Genomic DNA, 16,477 nt, shown 5'->3' with positions numbered 1-16,477 from the left:
GCTTTTGAGATTAGACTTATTCCCCTCCCTTTCCCTGAGAACTCAAAGACACCCCAACAACCAAACGATATCAGAATGAAGCCAATTTTGTCCTTAGTAGTTTTATCAAGCCTTTAATACCACATTAGCTGCTTAATACACAGTGAAAGAAGCAACAGAAAAGCACCAGCACCCAACTGCATTCTCAATAGAGATGAAGGCAAAATTTGCAACAAACCATTTATCAGATTTATGCAGCTGCTTTTGCTACTCATGAAATAGCCACGAGCTTTTTACAAATGGAATAATAATAAAAATAGTCACAAAAAGCAGCGTGTATGCCACTGTTTGTTCTGATTAACAGTTTAATTTGGGACAGTGTCTCAGTGGTGATGTGTCTGGTGTATCACATGACACCGTTTTCCCTGCTGATTGGGTGCTGCAAAGGTATTGATGGTACAAGGTTTACATGTGAATCTTAAAGGCACAACTGCAAACACAAATGAACACAACTGGTTTTCCCCGCTAAGACGTAGTTATGAAAATGCTGACACACATTTAACCAGAGCAATTCATTTCAACATCAAAGTGTTTGAATATTTTCTAGTTGCTTCCAACTTTTATTCCACACCAGCTATAATAAATTAACAAGAAAATAAAAGCTCCTACAATGAAATTGCACCAGGTTTACAGAGATACGTGAAGGTACAAAGATTCTGCATGTTCCGTGTCATTGACTCCAGCTTTTCTGGTTTGATTCTCACATGGGAAGTGCCAAGCTTTAAGGTGGTGTAAGCTCTCAAATCATGATGTGATTTTAGTACTTTGTTTCCCATCAATTTTTAAATTAATTATCTGGAAGCAAGCAGCGGTTCATTTTTGGTCATAGACTTTTTGATTAAAAGCTGTGACCCTTCATGCCTTTTTGGCATGCTCTATACAACACCAATGACATGCAGCATGACCTCTGACATCTGATTCAACAAAAAGTAACTCCCGGACAGATCTTTCATATTCAGCAATCTCTTTGTTACACTGGGACACTTACCCAATTCCAGTCCTTAAAATCCACTGTGTCTCCCTTGCCCCCTCCTACTCTGAAACTTATTTGGTAGCAACATTTCTGTCCTTCCATTTGTGTCTCTCCTTCTGTTTTTACAAACTTTACACTATACCATCGTCCCATATGTTTGTGCTGCACACAAGGAGGTTTCTTTAGAAAGCGCTGATGCTAATTATAAATTTAATTTGCATTTTAATTAGAATGGTAGCAAATTAAAAGCATGGCAGCTGGAGAATTTTGAATGCTTTGCAGAGATTTGGTGTCAGTATCTCCCTGCTTCTGACTTCGCTCTCTTTTCATTTTTCCCCTCACTATCTTTCATTCACACAAACATATTGGCAATTTTTCTCCTCTCTTGGTTTTTTTTTTTTTTTTTTTGTCTATTTTTTATTTCTCCATTTCCCCCCCAAGGATCAAGTTATAAATTATTTCTTTTGTACTGATAAACAGTATACTCTTGTCTTGTGCCAGTACACCATGTACTGTAGTGATAGTGCAGCTTTTAAGTGAGCTTTTGTGAGGCTCTGTCAGTGCTGCCCTATTTTGCTATTTATATCTGCAGTTTATTTACAGGTAGGAATCTGTTCTATACCCCCTCAACTAATTGCAAATTCCAGCCCATAGCAGCAAATTCTAGCCTAGCCCTAGCCCTAGATATTGAATTTTTTTATATGCTACAAACCTGCAGTGAGGCTGCAGAACCTTAACAAAAGCCATTCAGAATGCACTGGGGACTGCTCAACTTTATTCTTTACTTAGCAAATGCAGCATTCAGTGTGCTTTTGGACAAAAGGCTGAAATAACCTGACAGTCTTTTGGTCCATATAATGGCATATATTCTGGCCCTAGCATCTCCCAATGCTGTCTTTCATTTGCTCTGTGAGCATGTCTGGTTTTAGTACTCACGTGAGCGCATTTAGTCAGTTCTGTCATTTTCCCTATGTTGCATCTCCATGGTCATTTTCATTCCTTCTGTTCGCTTCTCCCACGGTGTCCTTGCTCAATAATTTTCATTAATTGATTGACAGCTCTGATAGACCCAACTAACCTCTATCCCACTCTCATGTCGGTTTTTAAATAAGTACTTGTACGTCCAATGACCTTGTCGCCTCATCAGATATCAGAAAATGAGCATGCAGATATGGAGGAAGCTGATTAGCAAAATAAGGAAGATCTCACTTCTGGCAGAAGTCCATAATAAGCTCTGACAACTAACTCTGAAGTTAGGCATTTGAAACAAAAGGGACCTACAAATGTGGAATAAATAGACCCAAACCAGTTTCCTAATCTGGCTAAAGTAAAAGGAAGATTCAAAACATCAGGAACGCAACAGCCTTTCTAGAAAGCTAGAAAACAAACTTTATTTCCAACACGGGAAATATGTGCTGCAAATACTCAGACTTATTTTACTTATATAATTTTATATATTATATATTATATATATTATATATATTTATTATTATATTATTTATTTTATTTATATATATTTATTATATATATTATTTATTATATTATATATTATATATATTTATTATAATTTATATAATTTTTTTACTTATATAATGTTTATAATTCTATTTTCAATTAGTTGTACAGCATGACTTAGCTCCCAAAATCCATTCATAGAAAGGGAAGTGAATGTATGAAGAAAATTTCATAGTATTTAATTTTCTTTAGCATAAAGGTAAATTATTTAAAGCATACCAGTGACCTTTCCCTTGGTAAAATTAACTGAGCCTCAAAAAAATCCTGGGTTTTGTTATACACATGCATCTGAATCACAAGATAAACACATACAAGGTATTCTAGGTATCTGCAGTAAGAATTGCCCTTGTAGAAGATACCAGGCATTAAACAGACAAAAAAAAAAAAAAAAAAACCAAAAAAAAAAAACCCCACAAACCCCAAAAAGCTTTATTCTCATTTTAAATATGGGAAGCTGAGGCACAGTAACACACACGGAGCTCTTGCAGATCAGAAGTTAATCCAGCTCAACTCAGGCCCAGTCTATTGCCTTTTTCCTCAGGGCCAGACTCTTTGTCTACCTCAGATCACTGCAGCATTGCAAGTTCTCAGTTCTTGTGAATACAGAGTTTATCTAGTGGTATTTCAGAGGTTTTGATATGAAGTGATGAAGCCAAATGACATTCTCTTTCAGTGTGATTAAATGAGCTAGATTAATAGAATACGTCATAAAACACCGTTTAGCAAACTGTAAAGCCTAACCAAGCTTTGAAGCAATTATTTGAGTTGAAAATCTGTTAAGACCAGAAGATATGATAGAATATACTCCATTGACGAAGGACAAGTAAGTCCATTGGAATTTCACTTCTATATTTTTTCCATGCAGTCACCACTGATTTCAGATGAAATTCACCCAAGAGTATGAGGCCTTGAAACAGAAATGGACTGAAACTGAGCCTAACAATATTATCCTCAAATACAGGAGCACCTTATTTCTCTCATAGTTTGGCTGTTGCCTAGGTGAAAGACTCTAGTTTTTTTTCCTAGGAGATTAAGTTATTGCTTAGCTCCAACTGCACTATTTCTAGTATCAGCATAAAGTTCTGGTATTTATACTCCAGTATTTTACAGAATGATACTTAATGGGATCCTGAAATTACCACACTTTTTTAGTGTGGCAATATACTCTGAATTTCAGAAAGCATGATGCCTGATGTGGGCTGAGTCTGGATTTACATATAGCCAGCTGACAGAAAACAAGCTGCATTTTCTTGTAAGTACTCTACCTTGGCACATCACTAATACGAACATCAAGAACAAAACATAAAAACTTGCCTTAAAAAAAAAAAAAAAAAAAAAGTATGTGGCAGAAAGTCATAGATAATTTTTAGTACTTTTAAGAGTTTTAAACACAACAAAATCTTGCAAGTAAAGTCAAGTGTCTTTTAAGACATGCTACATTTCTACAGATGCAATTAAAAGTCTTCCCCCCAATTTCCAATTTCCGTCCGTACAGGATTCAAATCTCACTGCCAGGGGGTTTGGAAGTAAAGGCTTATTTCTGAAAGTTCCCTGACATGAAGAATTTGGCTTGGGTAGACACTTCCATTAATTTCAAAGCCTTCTGGGCTATCAACAAAAATTCAGTGAAAGTAATCACATGGGTTTTGACTGACTGTTTATATGAGTATAGCTTTGCAGAATCCAAACCAACTAAATTATCTTCAAGATCTAACTTCCTGAAGTGGTAAGTAACATTAGGCAAACTGTTGATATCTGGTTGCCCTGATTAACCTTGTATTTTAATCATATCACTGCATAGCAAAGCTGTAATTTCTGTTCCACTGTTATATGCTCTGAATACCCTTCTCCTCTGGAAGATAAACAAATCAAAACCAGTTCAACTGTTGGATAAATCCTGGTCAACTGAATTTTTTTTAATAACTTTCTATTATGAAGTTGGCCATGGAGTAAACAGCATTCTCCAAATTACAAGTCTTCCACCTTAGCACTTTGGAAAGGCTTGGATTTTATTTCATGTAAGTTTTTTCAGCTATACAAAATACTTTCATTAACCCAAGAATGGATTATTTGGAGTGCTAATTAATTGATTCTTCAAAATGCCAATTGACATACTCCTAGGGAAAACCTGATCTAAGCAACTATGTTAATCAAGCTATTGTACTTATGGTTCTGTCTGAATATCAGACCATCTGAAATGAGGAGAACTTTGCCATTACTATCCTGGACCTCTTGTGGGCAGCTAATTAATATGAGTAGACTATGACAGTTGCACTTGTACATTCACTGTGCTGCCTGACAATAACTCTATAAAATTAGATTTCAGCTAAAGAATGGAAACAGTGTTAAATACCATTATTTGCCTTCCTTTGATGTGTGAGAGTCATTATGAAAGCAATTACAGCAGTTTCTCTGTCTGTATGTCTACAGGGTATTTATCTGTATCTGTCTGAGTCCTTTGCCAGGTGGAGAATATATGGCATATTAAAGACAAGGGAATTCAGCCTCAATTATCAGACTATGAACAGAAGAAGAAACAAAATCAGAGTTTTGCAGATGATCCTGCCAGAAAACAGTAATTTAATATTAGAGGCAGGTAATCTGGGGAAAACTTGCCCAGTGCAGAATCTTTTTATTCTAATATTACTGAATTCCCCCTCCTTCCATTGTCCTATTTTGTTTTCTATTCTTTTAGCTTACATGTTTTCCAGCGTCTATGCTCACTTTAAACAAGCTTATGCTAGGTTTGAGTCTCATGAACACAAGACTTTTTTTGTAAGCCCTACTTTTTTTTCTTAATTACATGCAGATATTCTGCCATCTAAGAACTGTTCCCAGGAAACAACAGACTCCAAGTGGGATAAGGCCGTAGGAGGCAACATGCTGATGGTAGAGTTAGGAGCTTTGTACTACCCACAGAACAATACATATTTCATTCTGCCTTTGCCCAATTATTATTTTACTGACCCCTGTGGAAGTATGACTAGGCCCATAGGTTGGCAGATGGATGAAGAGACTACCCGCTTTACACACAGAAGGGCCAATGCTAAACTGATCCCTTAGAGTCCTTCAGCTGTCTTCCCAAAGCTGACTGCTGGACAAAGACAATCCTTCCAATTGCTTTTCTATGCCACCAAGTTTAGAACTGACAAAATAATGTTGTGCCAAAAGCCTTTGAAAAACACTAATTTTTTTAACCAAACATGCATACAGAAAGCATAAGTACCTTGCTTTTTCACTGAAAAATGGACTACTTCCAATCCTGCTTTCTATATATTGAAGGTACATCCATTCATCAACAGCTTCACAGTTCCTACATAACTTGCAAACAATGGATATTTTATCACCTTGTCCTTCTTATCATTCTATAACACCAGTTCTGTAATAACAAACCTCAGCACAAATCTCAAAACATCAGTTCCATCAAGATTTAGGACTTTTAGTACTACCAGTAAACTCTTGTGATGAGACCCTATAGCTGTTGTCTGTACCAGGAAGCATCATAGAAATTACTTGGTTTCTCCAAATGAATTACCCAGTTGCACCATATACTCACAGGGAAGTTATACTGCTATGGATGAAAGCTGTTTGCCTGGCTATTCAGGGCTGACAGGATGTTAATTTATCTTAGTTGCCTGCTATCCATCATCATTTGACAGTCTAGTGAATGTATCGATAAAAGCCAAAGATCCTCTTCCTTTGGTAACCTAAGTTTTCTGATGCTTTATGCTGTCTTTTGTTTCAAATAGAAAGGCAAGAACATTATCAAAATGTCACACTGCTCATCAAGCATGATGCCTATTCTGAAATGTGGGTAATATTTCTAGGAACAGCTTTTAGCATGTTATTAAAAATGTCTCTGGGTATTACCCTGAGATTTTCTGGGTGGAAAAAGTAATATTTGAAAAGATTCTAGAGACATTTTAGAGAAAAAGATAGTGTTTGACTAGGTCAGGTACAATCAGATGGAGCCTGGCCTAGTCTTGAAGAAATATCTGGGACTGCATATCTCATTCCTTTGCCATTAGTATAGTCATCCGCCTTAAGAAAAGGGTGTGCAAAGTGGGGATTAAAATGCAACAGATACAAGTATGACACCATTTTCTTTATTTTTGCATAACCATCTGGAGGCACTGGCCAAAGCAAGCTAGGGCATTAGTTTGTAGTTTGCCCTAGGTGCGTTAAGAAACTCTGAAGTCCTTCCACCCATGTTCTGTTCCACTGAATTAGCAGTGGCACTCTTGAGCGCTTAAGACAACACCCATGGCAAAACAGAACTGTGCTTCTTTCGTTTTAAGCTTGATGCTAGCAAGGCCACAGAGATGACACACACCAAGATGTCATCAGTAATGAGTCCAAATTATCCGTTATACACTAATGTCAGAGCTTTTAATGAGTTTGGAGTATTAGTTATCATATGCATCTTCCTCAAAATTTCTAGAATCTTTTCCAGTTGCACATTTTTGTTTAACTTTTAAAGAAAGCAATTACTAGACTACAGACATTTCCTTATACCATTCCCAGACATTTTATCAGCAGTCTCATGTTACAATACTGTTTCCATCCTATAAGGGCATATTCTGATAATGGTCATTGAAAATCATGCCATTTAACTCTCACAAAATGAGAATGCTTACAAGCAATGTGTTTGTGTGTGTGTACGTACATACATATACACAGCAGCTACAAGAATTTTAGTTAAAAAGACTAATTAATAAGTCTTATTAAGATCTTAATACCTTCTGAGCAGAGATTCTGTGTGGCAAAGGAAGAAAGGATTTAATGATATATTAGAAATTTTACAGTATAAATATATTCTTGATTAATTAAATCTGTGTAGTCTGTTACCTCACCCTGAGGACACTAGGATATTCAACAGTGCTTTTTTTTAATAAGAAAAAAACCTCAAACAACTTGCTTTTGATATTTAACCTAAGAGAAAAGACAGAGGAAAATATTTTACGTACTTGTATAAACAAATTTAATTCTTTCTTTTAACTAAAAAGAAACAATGCAACTTGCAGGAAACACACTTATTTTCTTCAAAAGGGAAGATTAATACAGGTTAAAAAGCCTTTCTAGTTTTACAAAATTAATAGTGTGCTTAATTATATGAGATTAAAATTTCATTATACATTATACTTTAATTGGTATAGAAGGGGCCAGAGGTTAAAACCTTTGCACAAGTTACCTTTTGTGCTGTTCCAATATCTAATAACACAGTAGTTTTAAATTATAAACCCTGACAACATTTAACAAGTTTCTTACATGTTTTAATTTTAGCCTAGTAATCTTTCATGTGGAGCAGTAGTGTTCCTGAGGTCATAGTCCTGGATGATGAAACAAGCAGAGACAGAACAGATTACAAAACTAAAGTGGCTGGACATTATTAGATTATGGTAAAGGTGCTACCTGAACTCCAACTATCAACTATAGGTTTAGATGTAGTTTCTTCACAAAGTCACAACAGTTACATGCTATGATGGTTAAACACAGCGTGTGTGGCAGCCTTCTGCTTCCTAAACAAGCAGTTATACCTTCAAAACCACTGGGAACTTCGCAGGAAGAGATCAAAGAAATCTGTAGAGTCCTTCTAGCAAATGAGTAAAGTGGTCTTGAATGGTTTAAACCAATAATGCCATGTCCTACAAGTGGGATTTTCAGAGGGCTCCAAGGGGTTTAGGCATACAAAGCCTATTAACCTTCAATGGAATTAGGATACCTATTCCAGAGGTGTTTGGAAAACCCAACACTACTTAGAACAATGTTTCTCAAACATAAATAACTGTTTCAAGGACAAAATGCCTCTATTTTAGAAATTAAGCATGCCAATTTATTCACATGTGTTAGTACTTGCTGGTAAGCCAATGCCATCCCCACCCGAACTTCCCCCTGTGAAGAATGTCTAAGAAAAGAATTGGATCTAGGTGGGTCTAACATGCTGATGTGCAATCACAAGAATGGATAAGAGTCTTAAAAGTGCTCACAAATAATTCATTCTTGCTACACCTGATTATTTTAATAGCCCTCAACACTGAACAATTCAAGGAAAAAATAATATTAAAAAATACATAAAAGATACTGTGGATGATTTTCTGGCAAAGAACGGCCACATACCCAGATCAGCAAGTGTCTACATGGAGTTCGACATGAACCAAGGGACAAGTAAAGGTGAAGGAGGATGGGAATGAGGCACTGGGAGTAACAATCCCAGCAAGATAAGAAGGAGTTGGAATTTACTGAGTTGCTAAACTGTGGACTGTGGGCAAGCTTTGAAGGTCAGGTTCTCACACCTGTGCTTAACCAGTTATATGTTAGTTGTTAAGAGCCTTAAAGATATGTACCCAATCACAATGTGCCAAGTTATTGTAAGCAACTTTAAGCAATAGTATATAAAGAGTTAGTTTTCTATAATAAATGGCTTTTGTCTGATCACATTGATCTCCGACTGAGTCCATTCCGCGACAAGATATGAACCTGATAAATTCTTTTTATGAAATTCTTGTCTGGCTCACTAACTTCTCTTTCCCAGAAAGCACAGGGAACATGGAAAAGCTTCTTTTAGAGAGTATTAACTTCTGCCACTACAGGAACCCAAGAGGCTATCTATTATTATCAAATTCAGTGACTATTGATAACTTTTTAGTATTGACAAGATCAGTGTGTATATAGACTACCTGCCATATAGCTGCCAATAATGTGAATTTAAGATTTGGACCAACAAGAACCTTCAAAACAACTTTCCAAAAACATATTTTATTCATTATTCCCATACCTCTGTGCATATGCCTCTTGAAAATTAAAACTGACTGCTGCTTTGTACAGCAAATCCAGGCAGCTCAGCATCATGCACACTGCATAAACAAATAACTGTGTTGTTTAGCACTGTCCCAGAGTGACCTCTAGGAAAGGTGTGTTTGCTCATGTTGTTGAACTGAGGTGAGAACAGAGTTCTAATTACCTGCCCGTTTTTCTGCAGTAGTTTACAGTTGAATCTCATTACCAGATACATGTTTAATCACCTCTAAAAAGTACAGTGTAATTAGTACTGCAGCAGTATAGAGAGGCTACAAGGCACTTCCAAGAATGGCAGAAGCCTATTTGATATTCTGTGAATATCTTATTTGAACCAAAATTCAGACACGGAAAAGTACATATTTATATGCTTTTAAAATGCTTAAGTCTACACCTTCAGACTTTAAAATAGTTGTTCAGAGTCCCATTTGAAGTAAATTAACAACTTCATTTAAATCAGAGTTGTACTAATTTGCCTCGTTAGAGACTTTGACCCGCACTCCTTCTCAGTATCATACCACAAACTCTGGGCCTCATAATGTTTTCACTGAAAAAAAAAAAAAAGAACACTTCAAAGCGATTGTGTGCTTAATGAAATTCAGAATGAGGCCTTTTGCAAGGAACTACAGTGAGCAATTTTAAAGTATCTTCTTCATTAAAAGGACAAACTTTCAGAGCCAGCAAATGAAATTCTGTAATTAAAACATGTTTGTTTAAAAAAAAAAATTCTGGAGAGGTCTTGGACAGTGAAATAATATCCTTTAGATTAGTGTTTAATTGAAAACAGTATTTACTGCTCTAGTGCATTTGATAGAGCTCTCTACTGTGCTGCTTTATGTATAATTGTATTTTGCAACCAATTTAAAATAACCAGATGACTGCAGTCCTTATATAAGGTGAAGATGAGTCCTTGCAAGGATATCAATGTCTACAGGGGGTTCTTTCTAACAGATATGAAAAAGTAATTTCCATTCTGCTACTTTCATGTGATCCTTTCTGCATATAAAATGCCTTTCACATACATACACACAAGACTCCTCACCTGAAAAGAATATTTCCTAAAAATCAACATACCATACTCTAATATTCTCTGCATCTTTGCTTTAAGGAAAAGTTAGGTCATTATAATAGCAACTTTCTTTCTTTTAAAGGCGTAATTTGTTGCTTTTATGCCTATAGTCTTATTAAAATGTAAATGCTACAATTATAGCAAAGAAAACAGGTACAATTCTGACTTGACAGTGGTATGTGTTTAACAGACGAGAAGATTTCCAAAATGCAAAAGGGAAGTTCAGGGTTATTGACACTTCTCCCAAAACTATGTCCTGTCTTTGAGGTATCACTGGTAAAACCAAACTTTAAATTACAAAGCTGTTTAACCTGGTCTTACAAAAAGCCTGAAAACTCTAAATCTGGCCACATCACTAGAAAGATTAATGATGATTATCCAGCCTACCTTCTCATCCCACTTACAGTTTGTCTCACTGCATCTTTGACCAAGTTTCGTTTAGCAACACTCAGATCAATGACTTCTGTCTGTCTTCAAGCTCATAAAAGGTGAGTTTAATATGCTGCTATTGAAATAGTAATACCAACATCCTGCTGCACTGGGAGAAATTCTGCTACAGATTAGAAGATTTCTTGGTCATATATTTTGAAAGGTGTTTTCAAAAGCAGGGAGAGGACCTCAGTATGACTTAGTTGTATATGAGTGCCAGAAGCTTTTTCCGTATGTCCCCATAGCCTGATTGCATTTAGCGTATTGGTCTATTGTTATAGACAAGAGAACATCCAGCTCTCTCAAGGTTAATTGACTGCTGTTCTTTGAAATATACATGAGAAACTTTATTGACTTTCTCACATCCAACCTCACCTGTCATGCAGGAGGAGAGCAGTAACAGGGGAAAAGGACTCCACAAAAGGATGAAAAGGACAAAGGTGAAATGCAGAGGGCTGCTCTAAATTTTGCCAGATCCCTTCTCTGTTGTTACCAGGTATATTTTCCAATTCAACTTTTTGTGATTAGAAAAAGTCCAATTTTAGAAAGAGATTTAGCCTAAAAATTTATCAAATTAACTAGTTTTCCTATTGCTGTAGGGCCTCAAGGCAACTCAAATCAAACAGGAATATGTAGATAGCCCAGACTCATTCGCAAAATTAACATTAGTATATTTTAAAACTTTCCTAACAACAGTAATTTCTTCACATGCAACGATACTTCCATAACATTTTAAAGTCTTCTCTGATACCAACATTCATAAAAAATTACTTTATCTCAGATATTACAATAGCAGAACCCAAATTACCTGAATCATGTACAGATGAAATTACAAACCTATCATGTTAGCGTGGACACGTTTCTGACAGAGACTGTAAGGAGAGTAAATCAGACCATCTCATCATCCCTGAAGTGGTACATATAACTTTCCGAGCTTTTTCATATCAAATTTCAGCCTTGCAATATTAAACCAGAATACACACCTGTATCTTCAAAAGTGCATAAATTACCTGCAAGAGTTGTGTGAGGGAAACAGTGCTCCCTCCATGACTGCTACATGCTGTCTGCATACATGCATCTCAGACGTGTAACATCTCCTGGAGATACTATTTCTTCTATGAGGTATCATATAGGAACTGACATTCTAAAATGCAGTCTTTCCAGGCTTAAATCTTCAAGGGATAGAATTAAATTTGGCTTAAATATCATACAGCTTCTTGTGTTGAATGTTCTGACACCAGGATAACAGCTTTAATTGATAAACCTCAACCCACTTTGAAAATAATTTCATATAAAACTGGAACAAAAGGGGGTATTTTTCCAGATAAAAGCAAGCATCATTTTGAACACACTTATATGTCACTTCACACAACAGCAATTATTGTTATGCTCAAATTGGAAAAAGGGCTTACCTTAGATTGCTGACACAGCCCTATCCACACAACACATCACCCTGAAGAGCATATATAAGCTAAACACACATCTCATTTTTAGCACAGTCCATGACTTATGTCACCACAATGACAAGCCCACACAAGACACATTTTTGATGACAAGATAACCCCATGTAATGCCTCCACCATGATAACTGGATTTTTGCTAAGCTTTCCATGACCAAATTACAGCCATAATGATGACACACTGCATGCCACTGCCAAGCACCATAAAGTGACACCTGCTTACAACAGATTGAACTGGAACTTGTCAATATGACCAGAAATATTATCAATAACTAAGGGACTGTTTGCTAAGCTTTACTCGTATTGGATAGTACATGCTTAGCTTGGCATCCTTATAGAACCAGAACCTTGCTTACACCACCCAGAAACTCTGAGACCAAAGAAGCATTCTTATGTTGCTGACGGAACAACAACAACAAAATATTATCCATACCAAACAAAGGAGTACCAATAAGACAGATGCAATTAAATCTCTGGACTGCATTCAACCTCCATCTAGACTCCATACTACAGAAAAACCACACACTCTATGCAAAAGCCAGAGGTAGAATATTTGCATTACTCAGTTCAGTACTAGGAGGTTAAAAATGCCAGTGTCCTATTCCCTTTCAAAACCTCTCATCTCCTACCCCCTACCTGCCAGCTGTATAGAGTATTTCCCTTGTCACTAATTCTGATAGCTTGCCCTAATTAACTCATTTTATCTTTTGGTACAAATCAATTACAATTAAAATATAGTTTGTCAAACCTCAGTGGAGTATTGCTTCATGTTAAAAACATTCTTACTCATGAGAGAAAGTGTGATTAACTTCAATAGAAAGCGTAAAGTTCAACTTACTATGAGCTGAGGGATTCAAGCACAATTCTTTTGGAGAACACTTCAAGCTTCATCTCAGTGGAAGGAAATTAAAGGAGTGGAGGGTTTTACACTGGTCACTCAGATCATCATGTGGCTGGATCTAGGAAAAACATAATGTTGCTTTGTCTAAGGCTTGCTTGTTTAGTCTTCAAAGATCACAGAATCATGACTCAATGCAGATGGTCCAGATTCTTGTTTGTTTACGAAAAACAAACAAACACACGCAGGTGGCGAAAAAGATCACAGAATCATCATCATGAAAGAATATCCAACAACTGAAGGAACAAGCCCAAAAAGCTTTAGGCATCATACTTTTTGAAACACACCTGAAATGTGAAATACTGTATTTTAATTTCAAGTGGCAGATTAAAATGCAACAAGTCCAATGTTCCACTACAGATTAAGGGAATCAATTTCTTTGGCCATTAAGTCTGTAGTAGCAGGAAAGTCTGTCAGAGCTTCCTTCTTTTAAGAGAGCCAGAGAGAGGTCCAAAAAGGGGTCTTACCACCACAGAAACCATTTTAATTAAATACACTGCAGAAAAACCTTCCACACGTTATATATTATAACACATTATATTCCAAATAAACACAACAGATGGTTGTAACAACAGAAAAAATCCTTACCTAGGTAAATGTGCCTGCAACAACGATTATTTTTCCCCCCACCCTCGGAATACGGTCACACAACCTCCCAGTGACATACTACAACAGGGCAAGCCCTAGCCTGACAGAGTCCAGCGGTTATTTTGGGTCTAAACAGCAGCGTTTTGGGTGCCGAGGCTGCAGGGTGTCGTGAGGGAGAGAGGGAAGACACCGCCCCACAGACCGCCCCTCGCCGGTCCTGACCGGTTCTGACCGGCAGGACTGTGGCCGGCCCGGGAGCACGCGCTTGAGGGAGGGCAGCGGGAAAGAAGGACCCTGCGGCGTGAAGGGCTGAGGAGAGACCTGGGGTGATGGAGGAGGCCGTGCACTTGGAACAGAGTGAGGGAAACTCTGGGAAAGGGACATGGCCGGGGACTCGGAGGCACACCATGCCCGAGGGGGACTCCACAATGCAGCACGTTTCCCTGAGGGGCTGCAGCCCTTAAACAGTCCATGCCAGTGCAAGGACATCCCTGTGGAATAGCACCATGGCACGTCAACAACCCGCCCCCAAACTACCAATTCCCAAGAAAACTGAGAACAAACCTGTTTTGTAAAGATTCTTCCACCTGGTTCAGACAGTGAATGGATGCCACTGTTATTTGCAGGCTTTGCATAAGCTGTGGGACTGCACAATCTAGATTTACCTGTGTTGGAATGGTATTCTGAAGACAAAAATCTGTGATTGTTCCAGGAAATACTTATTATGGTTTAAAAGCTCATAGATGAGATATGGAATATAAAAGTGTAATGCATTTTTCTAGGAGTCTCAAGAAAGCATCCTTACTGTTGCTGACTCATGCCAAGATCTTACGGATTTGTGCTCTGTTGTACAGGTCTAATTATAGACAACACACAACTTCCTAAAACATCTGCTACACACAGTTACTCTCACATTAAAACACCCTGTGCCTTTATAAAGTACTGATCTAGTACAAATCTCATCTACCCCTTAAAGCCTGTTCACAAAACCCTACAGTGCAGCTTTGTCTCAGCAGACCTCACACTAAATACAGTGTCATCTGTTCATGCCACTTCACCTCACCTTAGGTCAAATACCTACCTTCCTATAGGGGGTATAAATCTATTTTTACACTTTAAAACCTGTTCTTTGCCATGCAGAACAGTGAAAATAAAGCATGTGTGTGCCATGAATGTGTATAGGCGCACACATACATACTCATACAGCATTTTCCCCCAATAAGCGAGACCAGCACCCTTTTATTTCCATATAGCTATGATTTCACCCAATAATTCCAGCACTGCTCCCACAGTCCTCTTCAGCACCATGATCAGCTGATTCTAAAACTCCTAGTCATCATAAAACTCAAGTGGTTAAGATGTAAGGTGACTTGGGGCATCATCAGATCTCTTGTATGTGAGCACACAGTCTGCCCAGCCCACCCCACCCTGGGTTTTCTGTTAGGTGCAAATGATGTTCAGCATCCCAAAACCAGCACCTGAAATCCAGGTGGCTGTACTAAAAGTCAAAGTTTTTATTCCCACCAAGGAAACTGCAATAAAAAGGGGGCATTATTTGACAAATCGATTTTTGATGCACACTTGTAGTCTAATGAATAAGATCACTGTATTTGCCATTCACCGGGAGGTTGTGGTGATTGCTGCTACCAGAAGCTTGAACTACTTTCTTTATGTTTTGATCCTGTAAGATTCCCCGGGTATTTTACTGCACACTTGTAATAAGTACAGCTCTAGATTAGCAAACCACAGTTTTGTTTGACCCCAGCTACCATGTAAGCTTCTAGTTTTCTCTGGTCTAAAGTACACTGAAGTATTTTTCTGCTTTCCTGCAGTTTTTAAGTAGATAATAAGTCCCAAACTTCACCAGCCTTTAGCTGAAAGAAGCTTGTCACGGTGGTTGGTAGCTAATGAAGATCCTTTTAGTTTATCTTCATCAATTGTCAAATATTTGAGTCCATGAAGTGGTGTGATGAGGTACAAAGACAGATATTTGAAGGGATTTTAACTCATTTGAGCAATTACATGCTTAACTGCCCTGCGATAATCTGTCAGTCTGAGTCTTTTCTACACAGCAGAAGTGGGGAGTATTAGAATAGCTGGATTTAGAACATAAAGGCCTGGCCTGAATGGAAGAAAGGCACCAGAGAAATTAATTGCCAGTAACAAACAGCAGGACTGCTTGCAAGTTATATATCACATAGTTACCTACCAGCAGTGGTAGAAGCCAGCTGTAAAATAACATACTGAATTGTGACAAAATAGTCACTACTATTAAATTCTTCATGGTATTCACTGATTTCAACTAATGTTAGCTAATCAAGTTCATTGTATTACTTAAATTATATAGATACAGAGATAAAAATCTTGTTTTATATAAAGATTACCTGAATGCAATTTTCAGTAAAACAAGTATGTTTTTAATTACAGCTCTGAGTTTTAAGAGGTGATCTTCTAACTTATATGCTTTTGTTTGTTTTTATGCACAGGTTTCTGCCATACTCAGAACATAACGATTATATAGATTCAGTAATGGAACAATGAGTTAAACAAAAAAAGGGGGGGAAAAAAAGTGTTCCTTTGCATGTGATTCTTTAATTCTAAAATAATCACATTAGAGCCAGATTATTAGGCAGATTTAACTGATAATGTGTATTGCTTATAGTGGTATAGTTAAGACTTCTTTGGGTCCCATAAGTTCTAAGGGGAACCAA

This window comes from Psittacula echo, assembly GCF_963264785.1.
Source record: "Psittacula echo genome assembly, chromosome: 10".
Taxonomy (NCBI): Eukaryota; Metazoa; Chordata; class Aves; order Psittaciformes; family Psittacidae; genus Psittacula; species Psittacula echo.
This window is presented reverse-complemented; position numbering follows the sequence as displayed.